Source organism: Rhipicephalus sanguineus, chromosome 9, assembly GCF_013339695.2.
Source record: "Rhipicephalus sanguineus isolate Rsan-2018 chromosome 9, BIME_Rsan_1.4, whole genome shotgun sequence".
Taxonomy (NCBI): domain Eukaryota; kingdom Metazoa; phylum Arthropoda; class Arachnida; order Ixodida; family Ixodidae; genus Rhipicephalus; species Rhipicephalus sanguineus.
In genome coordinates, this window is record NC_051184.2 from 119,325,153 (window position 1) to 119,337,769 (window position 12,617).

Consider the following 12,617-nt stretch of genomic DNA (forward strand, 5'->3'; position numbering starts at 1 on the left):
TACACCTCGACATTGTCGGAGTTCTGCCGCCTTGCCAAGAACATGCCTACCTACTAACGCGCATTGACAGATTCACGCGCTGTGTGGAGGCCATACCTATAGCGGACATCACTGCTGACACGGTTGCCCGCGCTTTTTTGCACCGCTGCGTTGCTCGTTTCAGTGCACCATCCATAATAACAGCGAACCGTGGAAGGCAGTTCGAATTGTCACTTTTCGCCAGCATTACACGTTTCCTTGGTGCTTCTCGCATCAGAACAACCACCTACCACCCGACTATCAACGGCATGGTGGACGTTTCCACCGCCAGCTGAAGTCTGCGGTCACCGCAACAGAAGAGCGCAGATTGATGGAGACACTGCCACTTATTCTCTTGGGAATCATGACAGCTGTCAAGACCGACATCGGCTGCAGTGCGGCTGAACTGGTCTACGGAACGACACTACGCCTTCCAGGAGAATCGCTTTGACCCCATATTCACCAGCATCATCGCTCCTTTGACCAAGCTCCTCGCTGGCATAGTCTTCCCCTTGTGACGACGCTTTCAACAAACTGCGCCGCCTCCTATTTTGCGACACTTTGACCCGTCTGCACCCACTGAGATCCACACTGACGCTAGCGGTGTCGCGCTAAGCGCTATTCTTGCGCAACGGAAACATGGAGTCCAAGAGTACGTCGTTGCCTACGCAAGCCGAACTCTTAGCAAAGCCGAAAGTAGCTATCCTGTTATTGAAAAGGAATGTCTTTCCATCGTTTGGGCTACCGAGAAATTTTGGCCTTACGTGTACGGGTGCCCATTGACTTAGTGACTGACTGACCACCAGCCCATCACTGCCCAGAGTTATTCACTACGTATTTTCCCGAATACTTCGCCTATCACAACAAAAAATCCTATTCATCTTGTCACGGAGGGTCCGGCATCAGCACGAAACACGCAAAGTCGCAGCGATTCTTTGGCTGCACTCTGTCGTCTGCTAACCCTTTTCCAGGGGGTTCTCCTGACATCTCCTTGGTAGCATGACAGACCACGGGCACTGCTAAAGGAAGAGCATTGACTCACGGTAGAAACGAATCCTAATACGCGCAGGGCACCAAATTCTGGTGGACGTGAGTGAGCGGCGTGCTTATCGCCAGAGATTAATGACGATTGACGTGATGTTGGAGGTTGGTGCTTTCTGCTAGATATCGCGTGGCCACGTGGCCGTGACGGTGCAGTATACAGAACTTGAGCCGAATGAACTTGAACTATTTATTGGACAAACTTGTGTCCAGAAAAAGAAGTAACAACCGAAGTGTACGCCGCCGCGGCTGTGGTCACTGCTGCGGATCGGCTGCGTCGGCTTCGCTGCCGCTGGGCGGCGGCACTCACCAGCGACAAGCTGACCGACCAACTTTCGGCCGTCCGGCACGCCGAAGATGCTGCCCGGGTCCAAGGGCTTCAAGCCGTCAACTGACGGCATCATCATCGTCATCATCGACGGAGAGTGGGACGGGACAGGGCTTAATCCCCTCTTCCCCCCGCCTCGCCCGGACTTTTAATAAAGTTTATTCATTCATTCAACCGAAGTGTAACGATACCGGCAATCACAATCCTCAATCGTCCAGAATCGATCAGCGGCTAAGGCAGGTGTCGAAATCTGGACCAGTTGGTTCATGTTACTTGCTACTTGTTACAGCGTGGTGGGCGTTTGCTTCTTTCTCATGTCCCATGAATTTCCGGCTTTTCTTCAAGAAAATTGCTTGTCTTCCGGCTAAGGCACGTCGGCGTTTTTACATGTGGCATCGAAGATTCTAGCCTAATAAGGTGAACTTCTTGGCTAGTTTCTTTAGCATCCTGAGTCTGAAAACAGCACGCTAAAGATGAAGACGAAACAGAGGCACGACCAACACGGCGGTCGTAACACACCACGGCGTTTCACGTGGTGAGTTGTTGGTTCCATTGCTTAGTCTTCGTCTTTACCGCGCTGTTCTTTGATTCAAGATTCCAGCGTTATCGCTGGTGGCAGCTAGTTCCAATGTAAACTCGACTGTTATTGTGCGCGCAAGCTCATCAGAACGGTGTAAAATAGTCGAGTAGGTTCCCAGTCATGCCCGCGCGAGATGTGCTGAGCGGTGGTTGCACGCGTAACAGGCCAGTTACATAACAACAGAAAAAAAGCGTACGTGGCAGTATGCACCGTAACCGACAGCGACATAGGCAGCGGGAAATTGCTTGTCTGCCGTAATGGCTGCCTTTCGGGAAAGCAAGAGATTGAGTTAATTCATGGTGTTTTTATGAAGCTCCGGAGCACATACGACGGTTGACCCACCGTGGCTATGTACAGGTAGCATGAAATTCTTCTCAAATAGGAACTTGCCCCAAGGAGCTCTCATTCGTACAGATTGCCCAAACGCTTGCAAAAGGAATCAAAGAGATACGTAGACGAGCTTCTTGAGATGCAAGTGATCTTTTCAGGCGAGAGCCCTTGTGCACACTGCTGTGCGGCCCAGAAGAAGACAGGAGCGTGCGCCTCTGCGAATATTTTCGGTCGCAGGGTGCGGGAGTAGTGCCTGACCCGTACCGAATAGTCCTTCATCAGGGAATAATCGTGAATGTAGAAAAGGGGAAGTATGCCGCGCTTGTAGATCTTGCCCAAACGCTTGCAAATGTGGTCATCGGCAGGTGCCGCGGGATGTACCTGCTAGGAAACTGACCCCGTTTGCATGCACTGCAGATGTTTCGCCTCGACAGCAAACAGTTTGGGTCATATGTAGATAGATATATTGCTGCCCACAATATGTGTTTCTGCGCCTAATTCCATCTAAAATGTTTCGAAAAAGCGTAGCATGAAGTAGAATTTATCAAAGGTGTGGTGTTGAAGTTGAATTGCAGTGTAATTATGGATTATATAAATGCGGAAACCAGTGAGGCTGCTCCCGCTGTGTGCACATGAAACAATAGCACAGAAGACATACAAACATGCCATTTTAATGCACACAAAAGCACATGTTAATTCACGTTGCAACAAAGTGAGGGTCTATTCTTTGTTTCCAGATCATCAGAGCTATGAGTTCTTATTGTGCAACTGGTCATGGTATAGTGGTTGAACAATACCAACGATGCGTTATTTTTTTTTCAATGGATCCGACGTCAGAAAGCGGATATGGCACATTTATAAGCCCTCTATATGTTTTCTTCTAGCGCAAGGTTAGCGCAAGGTTAGCGCAAGGTTTTGTTCAGATCGACTTTTTAGGATCTGCTCTACGTTATAATCTGTTCGCGTTTGTAACGCTCTAAAATTATCTTCGAGAAATAAACAGCAGTGCCCTGACTCGTTGTTTTTAATATTTCAGTATATTTTATGGGACCAGTAAACTCAAATCGTGCCACAGTAAACGATACACTCAATCGAAACTCCGTGCTTTTGGATTTTCTTCAATAAACTATATTGAACACAGGCAATTTCTGCTAAATACAAAGCATTCCTTGGCGAACCAGACACACTTTACCTGTGTCTGTCTGTCCGTCCGTCCGTCCGTCCTTACGCCCTCCTCTCCGTCCGTTCGTCCGTGTCTGTCCATCCGTCAGTCTGTCTGTCCATACATCCCTACAATGGAAAGCTGAACACACCCGCGATTGAAATAAGTAAGAGACGGTTAGAGTTGTAGCGAGCGTTGATGCCGGTGACTACAGTGCAGATGCCGGAATTTTATTTTCTTTTACTAGGTCTTCTAAAGTTTCTTTTATCTTGGTCTTGAACTCTTCGGTCGGGTCGTAGCTCAAATGTTTGTAAAATGCATGGTCATTCAGTTGTCTATAGGCCTCACGAAGGTAATTAGTTTTGTCCATTGTCTATAGACAACTGAATGACCATGCATTTTACAAACATTTGAGCTACGACCCGACTGAAGAGTTCAAGACCAAGATAAAAGAAACTTTAGAAGACCTAGTAAAGGAAAAAATAAAATTCCGGCATCTGCACTAAAATCCCTAGTCCCCTTGAGCCCGGTAGCTGGCCGATTTTATCTGCTCCCTAAAATTCATAAAACAAATAATCCTGGCCGACCAATAGTTTCAGGAATAGGAACTGTCACGGAAAACCTGTCCCGCTACGTACATACCATAATCAGTTCCATTCCTCCTAAGTTTTGTACATATATCAAGGATACTAACCACTTTCTGTCCGACATAGCTGATTTGCATGTTCCAGATGGTGCTCTTCTGGTCACACTGGACGTGGCGTCACTGTACACGAACATTCCCCATGCAGATGGGATTCAGTCTGTACTCCATGATTATAACGACTCCGTAGATGACAAACCCATCGACGATACCACCCTAGGCATTATTTTAGCACTAATCCTCGAGCTTAACAACTTTAAATTCGACGGCGAACATTACGTTCAAACCAGCGGCACCTCGATGGGCACAAAAATAGGTCCAAACTATGCGAACATTTTCATGGGCGTGCTAGAAAACGATTTCCTCGCCACTCGTGATCTTAACCCGCTTTATTACAGACGCTTCATCGACGATATTTTCTTAATTTGGCACCACGGTGAAGCTGCATTACTGTCTTTCATTTCTGACTTCAATGACGTAGAACCATCAAATTCCTTTTCCCATTCTTATTCACCACTCAGCATAAACTTCCTTGACGTCACTGTCTCTTTGTGCAATGGTGAACTGACTACGAATCTTTACAGAAAGCCCACTGACCGACAGCGATATCTCCATTTTAAAAGCAGTCATGTCAAACATTGCCAAACGAGTATCCCTCATAGCCAAGCTATCCATTTCAAAAGAATTTGTTCGGACGACAGTAAATACACTCGTAACTGTGACCAGCTACGTAAAGCACTAACAGAGCAGCACTATCCTTCACGTATAATTGACGGCGCTCTCGAGCGGACCGATTCCCTAGACCGTAAAGATCTCATCAGCACTGAAAAGCGATTAGCGCCGACCTCACGAACTAACCTCATCCTAACGCATTCCGCATCTATTCCTAACGTGTCGCGCATTCTCAGTAAGCACTACAACTTACTGACACAGAGCGATCGGCTTAAGAACATTTTTCACGGAATCACCAAGGGTGGTTTATCGCCGATCAAGGAACCTGCGCGATATCGTAACTTCATCCAAGACTAAAGCGATAGCTCCTGTTGGTTGTCATCCTTGTAACTAACCACGGTGTAAAGTTTGTACGCATATGACCACTGCAAGGACTGCTAAAAGCACAGCATCTAATTTTTCAGTTAAGATTAACGGAGACTTCAGCTGCGACAGCACTAACGTGATCTACTTACTTGAATGCTCAGTGTGTCACATGCAATACATCGGTGAGGCCGAAACATCATTTCGTATCTATTTCAACAATCACAGAGCGCACGCCAACAGTTTGCCACATCTTCCATTGTCTAAACATGTTCGGCTGCCAAGTCATTCATATGACAAAGTCATGGTGACGCTATTACAATCAGGATTCAAATCGCACAATGATCGCGAAGTTCGAGAATCCTTTCTGATCCATAAATTTAACACTGCATTGTCCGGCATTAACGAGAGCGTAGGAAGAGTGTCGTGTCTTTTTGTGATGTCTTGATGTTCGAATTTTTGTCATAACTTCAATGAAACACGCCTAACGCAGCTGCAAAAAAAAAAGTTTCATTATTGAACAATCGCTATCGTCTTGTCTCTTCACGTGCAACTATCGAGACTAGTGCGGTCAATGGCTCATGGTTATAAGCGCTTGTTCATGGCCTTGATGCAGCTTGATGTACCACATTTGTTTTATCATTGTTTTGTAAATTTTGTACATTCACTTCACCCACGTGTTGATGCCCCTGTACGCTTGTACTTGAGTTCATTCTGAAGGAGGCTGTGCCACGGCCGAAACGTAAATGAGTAAAAATAAGCAATTTTCGTAATACTATGTGCTCCTTCATTTCTTCAGCTATATATATATATATATATATATATATTGTTAAGCTGTTTATTGGACAGCACTCGGCGACAATGAGCTATGGCGACAGTCAAGGCAAAAACACGGGCTCCGAGCGCGAGCGGCGTTTAGAAGAGGACGACCCACTAGGAGCCGCTGGAGAGCGCAACCGTTAAACAGTACCAATTGCTTCGCCACAGTTACCCCGGGTACGAAAAGGGGAGCCGTCCGGCGACCTAACAGCTCGTCACTATGAGTGGGTCATAGTAGGCCTTGAGGCGCTCCACGTTGACTATGTCGCGCCCTCGACGGCGCATGTCCGAAGCTGGTTCGATGGGTTCGATCAGGTAGTTGACCGGGGATGTTCGCTCGACGACCCGGTAGGGGCCTTCGTATTTTGGCAGTAGCTTTGACGAGAGACCAGTTGCAGTGGTAGGGACCGAGAGCCATACGAGCGCTCCGGGGAGGAACGTGGACTCAGAAGTGGTGGTGCCACCGTGAAGGCTCTTCTGCCGCTCTTGCTCGTGCGTTGTGAAGGACTTTGCAAGCTCGCGACACTCTTCAGCAAGCCTGGCTGTGTCAGAAATTGGCGCACAATCAGATGAATCCGGCTTGTAGGGTAGTATCGTGTCAATAGTGTGCGACGGGTGCCTTCCGTACAACAGGAAGAAGGGTGAAAAACCAGTAGTGCTTTGAGGGGCGGTATTATAGGCGTAGGTGACGAAGGGCAGAATGGCATCCCAATTTGTGTGATCGGCGGCGACGTACATTGAGAGCATGTCGCCGAGCGTGCGGTTAAAGCGTTCGGTTAGGCCATTCGTCTGCGGGTGGTAAGCAGTAGTTTTGCGGTGAACAGCATGGCACTCTTTGAGAATGGCTTCGACGACCTCCGAAAGGAATACACGGCCTCGATCGCTGAGAAGCTCCTGGGGTGGACCGTGACGCAGCATGAATCGGTGTAGCAGGAAGGAGGCAACATCGCGCGCTGTAGCCGCTGGGAGGGCTGCCGTTTCGGCGTATCGCGTTAGATGGTCGACAGCGACGATGGCCCAACGGTTACCAGCCGACGTCAGAGGAAGTGGTCCATACAAATCGATGCCCACGCGCCCAAACGGACGGTTAGGGCAAGGTAATGGTTGTAGACCGACTGGTGACACGTGCGTTGAAGGTTTTCGGCGTTGGCAATCGAGGCAGGAGCGGACGAATTTCTGCACGTAGCGGTACATCCCTCGCCAGAAGTATCGTTGTCGAATGCGCTGGTAGGTTTTGGATACCCCAGAGTGCGCGCATTGCGGATCAGAGTGGAAGGACTCGCATATTTCAGCACGGAGACTTCGGGGTATTACAAGTAGCCACTGGCGGCCGTCGGCGTTGTAATTGCGTCGGTGCAGTAGGTCGTCACGAACTGCGAAATGGTGGGCTTGACGCCGCAACGCGCGAGTGGCTGGTGTTGCCGACGGATCAGTGAGCAAGTCTATCAGCGAGGCGATCCATTTATCTTTGCGCTGCTCGGTAGTGATGGTGTGAACATCGATAGAAGAAACAGCAATGTGAGATACTGAGCAGGAGGCATTGTCGTCAGGCAAGGGGGAGCGCGAGAGGGCGTCGGCGTCAGCATGCTGGCGTCCGTTGCGGTACAGCACGCGGATGTCGTAGTCTTGCAGGCGAAGTGCCCAGCGGGCGAGACGGCCTGAGGGATCCTTCAATGACGACAGCCAGCATAGTGCATGATGATCGGTGACGACATCAAATGGGCGACCATACAAATAAGGTCGAAATTTTGTAAGAGCCCAGATGATCGCCAGGCACTCTTTTTCCGTGACGGTGTAATTGGTCTCGGCTCTAGTAAGCGTACGACTTGCGTATGCTACGACATATTCGGGGAACCCTGGTTTGCGCTGCGCAAGAACAGCGCCGAGGCCTACACCGCTCGCGTCCGTGTGTACCTCCGTTGGGGCCGCAGGGTCGTAGTGACGTAGTATGGGAGGAGACGTCAATAAACGACGGAGCTCGGCGAACGCGTCGTCGCATTCGGACGACCACGAATGTAGGGGCCCGTTACTCCCAAGGAGCTTCGTCAGCGGCGATATAATGGTGGCAAAGTTGCGTATGAAACGTCGAAAATATGAGCACAGTCCGACGAAACTGCGCAGTTCTTTGACGGACGTAGGTTTGGGAAATTCGGCCACGGCCCGAAGCTTGGCCGGATCGGGAAGGATTCCGTCCTTGGACACGACGTAGCCTAGGATTGTCAGCTACCGTGCTGCAAATCGGCACTTCCAGCACCTCCACCAATTTGTTAAGCTGTTTATTGGACAGCACTCGGCGACAATGAGCTATGGCGACAGTCAAGGCAAAAACACGGGCTCCGAGCGCGAGCGGCGTTTAGAAGAGGACGACCCACTAGGAGCTGCTGGAGAGCGCAACCGTTAAACAGTACCAATTGCTTCGCCACAATATATATATATATATATATATATATATAAATCACAAAAAAAATATTTCAGAGAAACATTCCGACGCGCGGAAACGAACGAGCGACCTGTCGGTTTGCAGAGCACGGCGTGGACGGTTAGGCCACCAACAGCTCCGTCTTTCAGCCTGCTAACGGCGAGATATTTATATACACCATTTACTTGAGCATGCTTTAGTCACCACATAGATGGCGCGATGTCTGCGCATGGCGTAGAGTGCCTCGATGCGCACGCGGAGCGCGCGGGCATCAAGGCACCCTACACTCTAAGAAAAAAAAGAGTATGCGTGACTCTTTTCGGAGAGTTCTGGCTTGCCACGTATAGGACTCTCTTGGTCGGTCAGGGTCGGCTCGCTCTAAGAGAGTCCCCTGACCCTCTAGGAAGAGTGCAAAGACTCTCATCGGAAGGATCACGTTACCACTCACAGGGAGTCAGACGACTCTTGCCGGTAACGCTCCTAGGGGGGGTCAAGGGACCCACACCGAAGCATCAAGCGACTCCACAAGTATTTTAAGCTACTCATTTGATCCTTGCTCTACTTTTGCGCGACTACTGTAGAAAATAGTGGAGTATTCGTTTTAAGCATGTCCAATAATACTTGCCGTTCTGCCCAGCGACTGTAAAAAAAGAATAGTTCAGTTTTAGCATTACTTTAATAAAACTCGTCAAAACAACACATATTTTCCAGCAAAGTTATATAGAAAGCGCGAAAAGATGGTCTGTGATTTCCAATTAAAAAGTTTGGGTATTCCTCATTTACATGCTTTTATGAGTATAGCCAACTAAAATGTGTGACTCTGATGTGCACAGTGTCATATGGTGCTAAATGAACAGCAGAAATCGCCATGATGTTTCCATATTTATTCCTTGTGATTAAGAATAAATCGATAAGTGGTGACGGCTTGAGGCATCAGACTTGTGGCTTGCTAGGTTGTCGCTCCTGTCCAGCGTGAGCACATGAAAAACGGTATCTGAAAAGCAGAACGTGATATTATGATGAGAAAATGAAATTGCAGTGAAGGTTTGCAAAACCTACACAATAAGTGGTTCACACAGACATAATAAAGGCTAACAACAAAACAACAAAGCACATCCTCCGGCAGCCAGGGGCATACCGTGAGCGGTTATTGACCGCATGTTTTACAAACGTAACCCCTCCTTAAATACTCAGATAAATAGATGCGAGTACTAGGGCCCGAACGACACCCAGCGCGTGCGTACGCCGTCTACGTCGAGATCAGACATGTCATATGCTAGAATTAGCGCACATAACTCCAACAATCACGTACACTCACTCGATTCTGTTATAGCGCCCAACGTCATCGCAGTATATGCAAACCACGAAAACAGCAAACAGAAACGAGGGAAAAGACTGCACACCGGCGGCCGCAACAACGCGCGCCGTCGAAATTCTAGAGCTTTTTCACTTGACCGGCGAGGCGTGTCCAACTTGAATGACTACCGCGTACGTTCTGGAAGCCACCGTACTATATCTGCACCTCAAACTACCGTCTTTAAGCCAACAAAAACCATTACATATAGTGCGTCTGAGCGTTCTGTACACAGGCTTTTTTTCACGTTCCCACGTGTGGAAGCACGCTGCACACTCAAGGTCGATGGAAATGTTATTATGAAGAGACTAAAGTGCATCTCAAAACGACATCTTGCACCTTCAGTAGTGCAGACACGACGTGCGATCAGCAAGAAATGACCCTCGATTATTGTTTCCATCGCTCACTTTATGGGAGCTTGTACAGCAACGCGCATAACGTGGCAACTCGTTAACTGGCAGCTTTAGTTGGGCATCCGCAACAGCCCCGCGGATACAGGCTACTGTTGGAAATGGCTGGCAGGTTCCACAGAGCTGCTGCAGACGCCCAGCTAAAGCTGTATAATTAGTACCTACGAAAGCAGTACACTCACCGTTAACTGGCGCCCGTTGTCGGTGTCCGCAGCTCCATGAATATTCCGCCCTCCAAGCGTCACTTTGTGCACGGCTCGAGCCGGCGTCAACACCACCGAAGACGCGCAACCTACGCAACCACGCAGCGCATTCCAATAGACCAGGAGACTGAGACGACTGAGAGAGGAGAGCGGAGCGCCACCCCGGCGCCAACCCCGTCTACGTTGCCGAGCAAGGCTCCACTACGGCGCCAAAGGGCGAGCGTGCGATATGTATGGCGTATACGGCGGCTCTTCCGTATACCGAAGCCAATCGAAACGCGCTTCAGGAGGGTCCAGTGACTCCTTCCCAAATGCGAACTCTTTTTCTCTGCCTGTACCTTCCAAAAGGGGTCAGATGAACACTGGAAGAGAATCACGGTTCCATGACCCTCTTTTGACTATCTTTTTTCTTAGAGTGTAGCGTGGCGCGCTTTAAAGATCGTCGCCCCCTCCTGCGAACGCCGTTGCTCTTCGCCCTACAGGGCGTGGTCGCCTTCGTGCACTTACCTCGAGCAAAGAAAGGGGGGGGGGTGTATGCGAGGTGTTGTATGCCTTGTGCTTGCCCCGCGATGTGCGCGCTGAATTAAAGGGGCCCTGCAACGCCTTTCTCAGTTATATTGGAATAGTCTCATTATTGACGTATGACTCTTCACGAGTCATATGCCGCAAAAATTTTTTGAATCCGTCAAGTCTAACTGGTGTTACCAAATTATACGCCTTGTGCACCGCCTATTGAGGCGCCACTGAGAGCCACCTAGCGGGCGCCGTCGACAGTACGTGCGGGAAGCCGAGCAGACGACAGCGCTTTGCTCAGCTTTGTTGTGAGGAGATGAATGAAGTTCGCGGCTGCTATTTCCCCTTCGTGCGGGCGCCAGACAACTAATTCTGCACTGGCAGCTGCAGGAAAGGCGCGCGCCTTTACGAAAGTGGACTTGTGCATGATGTTTGTCACGAACGAGCGCTTAACTAAGCGCACGTCGCCGATTTCGAACGACGGCATCAAAGCGTGGCGCTGACGGTTCGTGCGCGACAGAGCGCGCGCATCGAAAAAAGACGTATAAAAAGGCGCCGGGAGCGCGCCCACGCGCCTCTTACCCTCTCCGCAGAAGACCCCACCGACACAGCCAACGAACGCGAAAGATCGGGATATTAGAGAAAGCAAAGCCGAACCAGCGGCGCCGTCTGATTCCGCAGACGAATCGGTGAGAGGATCTCGCCCTTTCCCTAGCTTTCGCTGTGCTACACACAGACGAATCATTCGCACTTTCCCGAACCCAGGCTCGAGCCGATACAGGCAATGCAAGCGCAGCAAGCGCGCGGGGGCAGAGTTAGTCAGTGAGGAGTTAGTCGGCGAAGAAATTATGTCGTTCTAGTGATAGCATCGTTCGCTCGATCGCAGAAGACGTGTTGTTTGATGTTCTAGTGCTGTGAGTTACGTATCAAGAGATGACCATGAATACCATAGCCGACAAGTTCGGCGTCAGTAAATCGACGGTGCACGCCGCGATTCGCCGCGTTTTGGACTTTCTGCTGTCCATCAGCGAAAGGGAAATCCGCTGGCCTGACCGCGAAGAGGCTGCTCGAAACAAGCGCGCGTTTCGCGCGCTTGGTCGTTGTGATGGAGTCTAGGCTGGCCTGCCAGATGTCGTCGGTGCCATTGATGGCTGCCACGTTCGCATCACACGACCTGCCGAGTGTGAGGAAGACTACTACAACAGGAAGAAGTTTCATTCCATCATCCTGCAGGGAGTCACTGATGCGGACATGATCTTCATGGATGTCTTCGTGGGCTTCCCAGGCAGAGTGCACGACGCCCGGGTACTGCGGGTGAGCTTCCTCTTCGAAGAGGCAGCGTCGAAGTTTAAAGGTGAGCAAATTACTGATATTCACTTAAATGAGATCTCAACTTCGGTCAGTTTTTGTAGTTAACAATTACCTTGGTTATATTTTGTTGAGCTGGACTTGCACATTCAACATTATAGTGCTGTTGTAAAGTGTAGGCATTACAATAATGTCAAGAGTGCACACTTTCTGTATGCCTAATAAGTAAATACAATTGGCACTTCGAAGTACACTCATAATTATAATGGCCATGTACACTTGCAGGTGGGTATCTTTTGGGCGATGCCGCCTATCCTCTGCTCCCGTGGCTGCTGCCACCTTACCGACATGTGACAAGCACCTGGCAGCCATGGATGAGCACCTTCAACCGTGTCCACTGCAAACAGCGCGTTGTCGTTGAAATTGCCTTTGGCCTGCTCAAGGGGCGTTTTCG